Below are 9782 nucleotides of genomic sequence, written 5' to 3' on the forward strand. Positions count from 1 at the left end.
GCACGTCAAGGTTAGATAGAAGTGAGCATATTAGCAAGGCTCAGTACTGAAAATGCTGATGAATATAACTTTGTATGAGCTTATGAATGCTTTCAGCACCGTAACCATACTTGTTTAGTCTTTGAGATGCTGGAACAAAACTTGTATGACTTTCTGAAACAAAATAAGTTCAGTCCTCTGACAGTAAAAGTAACTGGACCCATTCTTCAGCAAGTGGCACTGTGCTAAAAAAATGGAAAAGTCTTGCTTTAATTCACACAGACCTCAAACCAGAGAATATTATGTTGGTGGATCCTGTTCAACAGCCATACAGGGTTAAAGTAATAGACTTTGGGTCAGCCAGTCACGTATCAAAGACTGTTTGTTCAACATATCTGTGATCTCGGCACTACAAGGGACATGGGTTCAATCCCTGGTCTGGGAAGATCCTACATGCCGCAGAGCAACTAAGCCCGTGTGCCATGACTACTGAGCCCATGTGCCACAACTACTGAAACCCATGCACCTAGAGCCCATGCTCTGCAACAAGAGAAGCCACTGTAATGAGAAGCCCGTGCACCGCAATGGAGAGTAGCCCTCATTCGCCGCAACTAGAGAAAGCCTGCGCCCAGCAAGGAAGACCCAACATAGCCAAAAATAAATAAATTAATTAATTTATTTAAAAAAAAAAGAGAATCCGTTTGCCAATGCAGGGGACAGGTTTGAGCCCTGGTCCGGGAAGATCCCACAGGCCGCAGAGCAACTAAGCCCGTGTGCCACAACTACTGAGCCTGCACTCTAGAGCCCATGAGCCACAACTACTGAGCCCATGTGCCACAATGACTGAACTACTGAAACCCACGCACCTAGACCCTGTGCTCCGCAACAAGAGAAACCACTGCGATGAGAAGCCCTTGCGCCGCAACAAAGAGTAGCCCCTGCTTGCCACAACTAGAGAAAGCCCCTGCGCAGTAATGAAGACCCAATGCAGCCAAAAATAAATAAATAAATAAATAAATAAATAATAAATAAGGAAAAAAAATCTTGAACTATTAGAATGAAGTGTATTAGTATCTTGCTTAGAGGACTGTCCTTGGGCTCTCAGTGCCAAGGGACTATATTTTAGATAAGGTATCTTTAAGTACCTAAGGAACTAAACTACTTCAAGAGAGGAAAGAGAGGGCTTCCCTGGTGGCGCAGTGGTTGAGAGTCTGCCTGCCGATGCAGGGGACACAGGTTCGTGCCCCGGTCTGGGAAGATCCCACATGCCGCGGAGCAGCTGGGCCCGTGAGTCATGGCCGCTGAGCCTGCACGTCCGGAGCCTGTGCTCCGCAACGGGAGAGGCCACAACAGTGAGAGGACCACGTACCGCAAAAAAAAAAAAAAAAAAAAAAAAAAAGAGAGGAAAGAGAATACGACTACTTTGCCTTGTACTAAATTCTGCCCATTTGGAAACAGCTTTGGAATTAATCTAGATATTCTAAGTATTAAATCCTGTAGAGGTTATTTAAGACCCCCTTCAGTTCTATGTGCCGAGGCACTTGTAACTTCTAATTTCATTTCTTCCCAATTTTCTCCTTATTTCCCTTCATCCTTCCTGAAATGAAATAAAAATACGGCATTTCCCATATAATCATTTCCTGTATTTTGAAGAGTCCATACTATTCTCCCTAATAAACTCTTCTAAGATAATCCCTTACTTAATTCTTTTATATAATGACAAATCAGTGCTTATGATTTCACAAATGATTTCAGTAATATGAAAAAGAAACAACATGAAAAATATCATAGGATTTGGGTAGAACTAGCAGACTAAGAATTCTGAATTTTAATCCTAACTCTAGTACTGATTTACTTAGTATATGTGACTTGTGAGGAGGCTACTTAACTTTATATATTTGCACATTAATGGTTTAAAGCCGTAATATGATCCTCTTGCTGTATAGGTGTGATGTTAAGTTATAACAGTACATAAATGCTAAGTAATACTAGTCAGGCATAGGACAAAATCATTTTGTAAAAGCTTGGTCTCAAAGTGAGTTTGTTAATTCTGTTGATTATAGATTTAAAATATGTAATAAATGTAATGCCATATAAACGGCTAATCATTAAAAAAAAAGAAATACCTCATACAGAGAAAGATGAATACCATATGATTTCACTTACATGTGGAATCTAAAAAAAGAAACAAAACAGAAAAGATACAGACTTATGGACAGAGATCAAACTGGTTGCCAGATGGGAGGAGTTGGGGGGTTGAGTGAATAGGTGAAGGAGATTAAGAGGTACAAACTTCAACATATAAAATAAATATGTTACAGAGATTAAATATAAAGCATAAGGAATATTGTCAATAATACTCTAGTGATTTTGTATGATGACAAATAGTTACTAGACTTATCATGGTGACCACCCTTAATGTATTTAAATGTTGAATCACTATGTTGTCCACCTGACACTAACATAATAGTGTACATCAGCTATACATCAATTTAAAAAGTTAGGCTTTCAATACTGTCACAGATGTTGGATGCTATGCTCCATATTCCCTCTGCCCACACCTCTGATTCTCTGTGGAGGCTTCCTCAGGCACCACTGTAGCTTGCCTGGTTCAGGATAAGTCATCCCCCAAGGACTGAGATTTAATGCCTTCAGGGCCATCCCTCAGTCAGCCTGGAACTCCTCCCAGGGGATAAATACTCCAAATTTCTGGTCCTTTGATGGGACACTCCTGAGGTGCATGTACAGGGCTCTTCTGGCCTCTAGTAGGATTGACCCGAGTTACCTATAGTGGTAAACTATGCAATGATGTACCCCTGAGAAAAATGTAAGATCAAACATAAAATCTTGTTAAAAGGTTGGCTGTCCCTTTTACCTAGGTAATGGTGTCTTTCTTTTACACTGTATTTCTATCTCCTGGTGCTTTAGAACAATTTGAAGCATAAATCCAACTGAAAAAAAAAAGCGCTACCTTATCTTTTCAGGAGTCCTTAGATTCTGGAATAATGATACACAAATAGTATTCCAGAATCTAAGGACTCCTGAAAAGATAAGGTAGCGCTTTTTTTTTTCAATTTGTGTATCATTATAAAACCTCTCCTTTGGTACAGTTGCTGCATAACTTGCATCACTGTTAAGTAGGTCATTGTTTTCCAATCCTGGCTTGCATTAAAAACAAAACCTGGGAAGCTTTAAAAATACAAATTTCTAGGCCCCTACTTTGAATTGCAAAATTCATCTCTCTGTGAGTGTGTGTGTGTGTGTACACGTGTGTGTCTGTAAATCTCTCAGGTGATTCTAATACACAGTTCAGTGTGGGAACTGCACAAAAGTTTGGTGTAATTCTTCCAACTCTTGCCCTTAGGGAGGGGGATTACAGAAGACAGGGTGGAAAGAAAGTGTATGAGTATGAGTGGAGGTTTGTAATATGTGGTAATTGAGACATTAGAATTTTACAGCTACATAATGAAGATGATTTCATGACAGTGTCAAAAGCCTGTATCCAGCATCACTGAGATGTCTCTCAGATTAGTCCTTCTTTATTACAGCTTGTAATTTAAATGCCAAGGGCACAAGCTGCTTTGATGATCAAGTGTTATCCTTGAATATCTTTTATGTAAATGTAACCTTTAGGTGAGGAAGGAGGAGAGACAATATAATTAGTGAATCAAATGCAGATAATCAGCACCTTGTAGTACTGGCATATAATTACAAGGCTGGAATTCTCGAAACTGGATATTTGGGCAAGGGAATAAGGAAAACACCCGCAACTCATTCTGCAAGGTTAAAGTGGGGTTATCTCGAGTCTATTTTCAACACAACATTAAGCAGCAGATACTAAACCAACCAAAAAAAAAAAAAAATCTTGTGAAACTGTAAAACTAGAAAGCATGTGCACAAAAAAAAATCTCTCCTCACTTGGTATCTATTTCATGAAATCATTTTTAAAAATGAGATTTTTACAATCTTTCATTGAACTTTAAAGAATATATTAAATTTTCGAATGCCATAAAACACCCTTGCAATTTAATCAGTCAACCTGCCCAATTTCCATCAACCCCTCCATACACAACAATACTGAACAAAGTGCTTTGGTGGGACAGTTTGTTTCTAGGAGTCTTTTGTCTTCAAGCCCTTTGTGAAGCTTTTGTAAACATGCGGCACACTGCAGCACCTGGGACGTGATTAATAACCAAATACATGAACAAGTGAATGAATGCATGCATGATGCACAGACCCCTACACACTGATACTCCAAATTGGCCTTGCCAACGTATCCTCACATTCCACAATAAGTTGTTAAATATTTATCAAACACAGCCTATGCTAGGGTGTCAACGGTAAACAAAACTGGACATTAGTTAAGGTGGTGAAAACAGATTTTATTCAGTAACTACTCTCAGTAGGGGAAAGAACTGAGCTCTATTCCAATATGTGAAGAAAGGACTGGGAGCTTTAAAGGGAGAATGAAGGAGTAAGGAGGGAGAGTGAGTGGGGGGATCAGGTAGAGTCAAAGAAGTGAAATATTACAGAGACTACCTCAGCGTAATTGTGATGAGGCCAGCTGTGTCTACTAGCGGACAGTTATCAAAGTTAGGATTCTAGGGGCTTCCCTGGTGGCGCAATGGTTGAGAGTCCACCTGCCGATGCAGGGGACACGGGTTCGTGCCCCGGTCTGGGAAGATCCCACATGCTGTGGAGCGGCTGGGCCCGTGAGCCATGGCCGCTGAGCCTGCACGTCCGGAGCCTGTGCTCTGCAACGGGAGAGGCCACAGCAGTGAGAGGCCCGCGTACAGCAAAAAAAAAAAAAAAACCCTATGTTGAATAAAAGTGGTGAGAGTGGACATACTTGTCTTGTTCCTGATCTTAGAAGAAATGCTTTCAGCTTTTCACCATACAGTATGATGTTAGCTGTGAGTTTATCATATACGGCCTTTATTATGTTAAGGTATGTTCCCTGTATACTACTTTCTGGAGAGATTTTTATCATAAATGTATGTTGAATTTTATCAAAAGCTTTTCTGCATTATTGAGAGGACAATGTGGTTTTTATTCTTCAATTTGTTAATGTGATATATCACATAGATAGATTGGCAGGTATTGAACCATACTTGCATCCTTGGGATAAATCCCACTTGATCATGATGTATGACCTTTTTAATGTATTGTTGGATTTGGTTTGCTAATATTTTGTTGAGGAATTTTGCATCTATGTTCATCAGTATTATTGACCTGTAATTTTCTTTTTGTGTGATATCTTCATCTGATTTTGGTATCAGGGTGATGCTGGCCTCATAGAATGAGTTTGGAAGTATTTTTTCCTCTGGAATTTTTTGTAATAGTTTGAGAAGAATAGGTGTTAACTCTTCTCTAAATGTCTAGATGTCTGTTTCCTTTCCCAGGTTAGGGAAGTTTTCAGCTATTATGTCTTCAAATATATTCTCAGCCCTTTTCTCTCTCTCTTCTTCTTCTGGGACCCCTATAATGTGAATTGTCATACACTTGGTGTTGTCCCAGAGATCTCTTAAACTGTCCTCATTTCTTTTTATTCTTTTTTTCTTTTTTTTGTTCAACATCAGTGATTTCTACTACTCTGTCTTCTCCCTCACTGATCCATTCCTCTGTATCATTTAGTCTACAGCTGATTCCTTCTAGTGTATTTGTCATTTCAGTTACTGTATTCTTCAGTTCTGTTGGTTGTTCTTTATATTTTCAAACACTTTGTTAAAAACTTCAATGTGCACTCATTCTTCTAAACCTGGGACCCCAGGGCCCTGCAGCCAGAGACTCTAAGACCTAGTACCACACACCAGTGAGCAGGAACCAGCCCCACAATCCCTGGTCCTGCCCACAATCAAGTCTGCTCTAGCCTTGAGACTAGCCTCACCCACCAGTGGGGTGTACTCATTCTTTTCCTGAGGTCTTTGATCATCATTATGACCATTACCCTGAATTCTTTCTCGGGTAGATTTCCTATCTCAGCTTCACTTAGTTTTTCTTCTGGGGTTTTATCTTGTTCCTTAGTTTAGAACATGTTCCTCTGTTGCCTCATTTTGCCCAACTTGCTGTTTTATTTCTATGTAACTGGTAGGTTGGTTATGTTTTCTGACCTTGGAGAAGTGGCCTTTTGTAGGAGACATCCTACATGTCTCTGTAATGTACTCATCTCTAGTGGTGCTCCCCTATGTGGGCTGTGGGGATCCTTCTGTTGTAGTGGGCTGACTCCTATAGGTGGTCTGGTTGACTTGTTTGGCCCTCTGTCCAGTTGGTTGCCAAGCCCTGCCTTGTGTGTGGGCTGCCAGCCACTGATTGGCAGAGCTGGATCATCAGGCATCTGACTGCAGAACCCTGGAAGTTACTGGGGCTAGTCCTGTTTCACTGGTGGGCAAAGTTGGGGTCCAGGAGATCCTGAGGCCGGTGCTCACCCACCAGTGGGTGAAACCAGGTGCTTGGGCTGCTGCTGGCCCACTGATGGGAAAAGCCAGGTCCTAGGTCTGTCAGGCCCAGGTGTCCCACAGCTGGTGTTGGATCACTGATGGGTGACGCTGATTCCTGACACACCTGGCTGAGTGGTCTGGGGTGTCCCGAAGCTTTTGTCTGTCCACTGGTGGTGAGGCTGGTCCCAAGGTTAAAGCAGACTTGCTGCTGGGCAGGGCCAGGGGTTCTGGGGCTGGTACCTGCCAACTGGTGGGTGGCACTGGGTCTCAGAGTCTCTGGCTGCAGGTGTCTGGGGTCCTGGGTCTCACACCTATGCACTGGTATGTGGAGCTGGGTCCCAGGTCCTCTGGTGAGCAGAGCCATATCCAGGGGTGGCCTGGGCTCAGGAGGTCTTAAGGCAGCCTCTCTGCTGGTGGGTGTGTCTGTGTCCACACCCAGTTAGTCGCTTGGCTTGAGGAGTCCCTGTTTTTGTACCTACATGCTATTGTGTCAGGCTGGGGCTGGGTCCTGAGGCTAATAAGCTAGAGGGAGGACTCCAAAATGGCACTTGCCAGCACCAGTGCCCAAGTGGTAGAAAGAGTTTCCAAAAATGGCTGCACCAGTGTCTATGCCCCCAAGGTATGCTCCAGTTGGCTCTTGCCTCTCCAAGATCAGCAGGTAGGTCTGACCCAGGCTCCTGTCAAATTACTGCTTCTGCCCTGGGTTCTGGAGCATGTGAAATTTTGTGTATGCCCTTTAAGAGTGGAGTCCCTATTTACCCTCAACCCTGTGGTACTCCCACAATAAGCCCCGCTGGCCTTCAAAGACAAACATTCTGGGGGCTGATGTGGGGCTCAGACCCCTCACTCCTTGGGGAGAACCTCTGCAATTATAATTATTCTCCCATTTGTGGGTCACCTACCCCAGGGTATGGGACGTGACTATACCATGACTCTGCCCATTCTACCCATCTTTTTGTGGCTCCTTCTTTATATGTTTAACTGTAGATGATCTTTCCTGGTAGATTCTGGTCTTTTTCATCGATGGCTGTTCTGTAGATAGTTGTAATTTTGGTGTGCCTGTGAAGGGAGGGGAGCTCAGGGTCTTTCTACTCTGCCAGCTTGGTGGATCTCCACTGGAGCATTTATTTTTAATGAAGTATACAGTAATTGAAATACAATGTTATATTAGTTTCAGGTGTTCAACATAGTGATTCAGCATTTATGTACAGTATGAGGTGATCACCAGGATAAGTCTAGGTACCACCTGTCACCATTTAAAGTTATTAAAATATTATTGACCATATTCCCTATTCTGTATATTATATCCCCATGACTTATTCATTTAATAACTGGAAGTTTGTGGCTTTTAGTCTCCTTCACCTATTTTGCTCATCCTCTAAACCTCTCTTCTCTGGCCACAACCAGCTTATTCTCTGTATCTATGAATCTGTTTCTGCTTTGTTTGCTCATCTGTTCTGTTTTTTAGATTCCACACATGAATGAGATCATACAGTATTTGTCTTTCTGTCTGACATTTCATTTAGCATAATATCCTCTAGATCCATCCCATGTTGTTGCAAACAGCATGATTTCTTTTTCTTTTAATGGCTGAGTGACATTCCATTGTGAGATAAATATATATATATATATATATATATATATATATCTCAATCTTTTTTACCATTCATCCAGCAGTGGATACTTCAGTTGCTTCTATATATTGGCTATTGAAAATAATGCTGCAATGAACATAAGGGTGCATATATCTTTTCCAATTACTGTTTTCATCTTCAGGTAAGAAGGCTGAAGAATTCTTCCTAGAAGAATTAAAGAGCTAACAAACAATGATGAACAACACAATAAGTGAAATTAAAAATTCTCTAGAAGGAATCAATCACAGAATAACTGAGGCAGAAGAATGTAAGTGACCTGGAAGATAAAACAGTGGAGAGAACTCCTGCAGGGCAGAATAAACAAAAAAGAATGAAAAGATTTTAGGACAGTCTCAGAGACCTCTGGGACAACATTAAACACACCAACATTCGAATTATAGGTGTCCCAGAAGAAGAAGAGAAAAAAAAAGGGACTGAGAAAATATTTGAAGAGATTATAGTTGAAAACTTCCCTAATATGGGAAAGGAAAGAGTTAATCAAGTCCAGGAAGCACAGACAGTCCCATACAGAAAAAATCCAAGGAGAAACACGCCAAGACACATATTAATCAAACTATCACATGTTAAATACAAAGAAAAAATATTAAATGCAGCAAGGAAAAAACAACAAATAACATACAAGGGAATCCCCATAAGGTTAAAAGCTGATCTTTCAGCAGAAACTCTGCGTGCCAGAAGGGAGTGGCAGGAAATATTTAAGTGATGAAAGGGAAAAACCTACAATCAAGATTACTCTACCCAGCAAGGATCTCATTCAGATTCAACACAGAAATTAAAACCTTTACAGACAAGCAAAAGCTAAGAGGATTCAGCACCACCAAACCAGCTCTACAACAACTGCTAAAGGAACTTCTCTAGGCAGGAAACGCAAGAGAAGGAAAAGACCTACAATAACAAACCCAAAACAATTAAGAAAATGGTGGGCTTCCCTGGTGGCGCAGTGGTTGAGAGTCCGCCTGCCGATGTAGGGGACATGGTTTCGTGCCCCGGTCCGGGAAGATCCCACATGCCACGGAGCGGCTGGGCCCGTGAGCCATGGCCGCTGAGCCTGCGCGTCTGGAGCCTGTGCTCCGCAGCGGGAGAGGCCACAAACAACAGTGAGAGGCCCGCGTACCGCAGGAAAAAAAAAAAAAGAAAGAAAATGGTAATAGGAACATACATATCGATAATTACCTTAAATGTTAATGGATTAACTGCCCCAACCAAAAGACATTGACTGAATGGATACAAAAACAGGACCCATATATATGCTGTCTACAAGACACCCACTTCAGACCTAGGGACACATACAGACCGAAAGTGAGGGGATGGAAAAAGATATTCCATGCAAATGGAAATCAAAAGAAAGCTGGAGTAGCAATTCTCATATCAGACAAAATAGACTTTAAAAGACTATTACAAGAGACAAAGAAGGACACTACATAATCATCAAGGGACCAATCCAAGAAGAAGGTATTACAATTGTAAATATTTATGCACCCAACATAGGAGCACCTCAACACATAAAGCAAATGCTAACGACGATGAAAGGGGAAATCAACAGTAACACAATCATAGTAGGGAACGTTAACACCCCACTTTGACCAATGGACAGATCATCCAAAATGAAAATAAATCAGGAAAAACAAGCTTTAAATGATACATTAAACAAGATGGACTTAATTGATATTTATAGGACATTCCATCCAAAAACAACAGAATACACTTTCTT

Source organism: Hyperoodon ampullatus, assembly GCF_949752795.1.
Source record: "Hyperoodon ampullatus genome assembly, chromosome: 2".
NCBI classification, from domain to species: Eukaryota; Metazoa; Chordata; class Mammalia; order Artiodactyla; family Ziphiidae; genus Hyperoodon; species Hyperoodon ampullatus.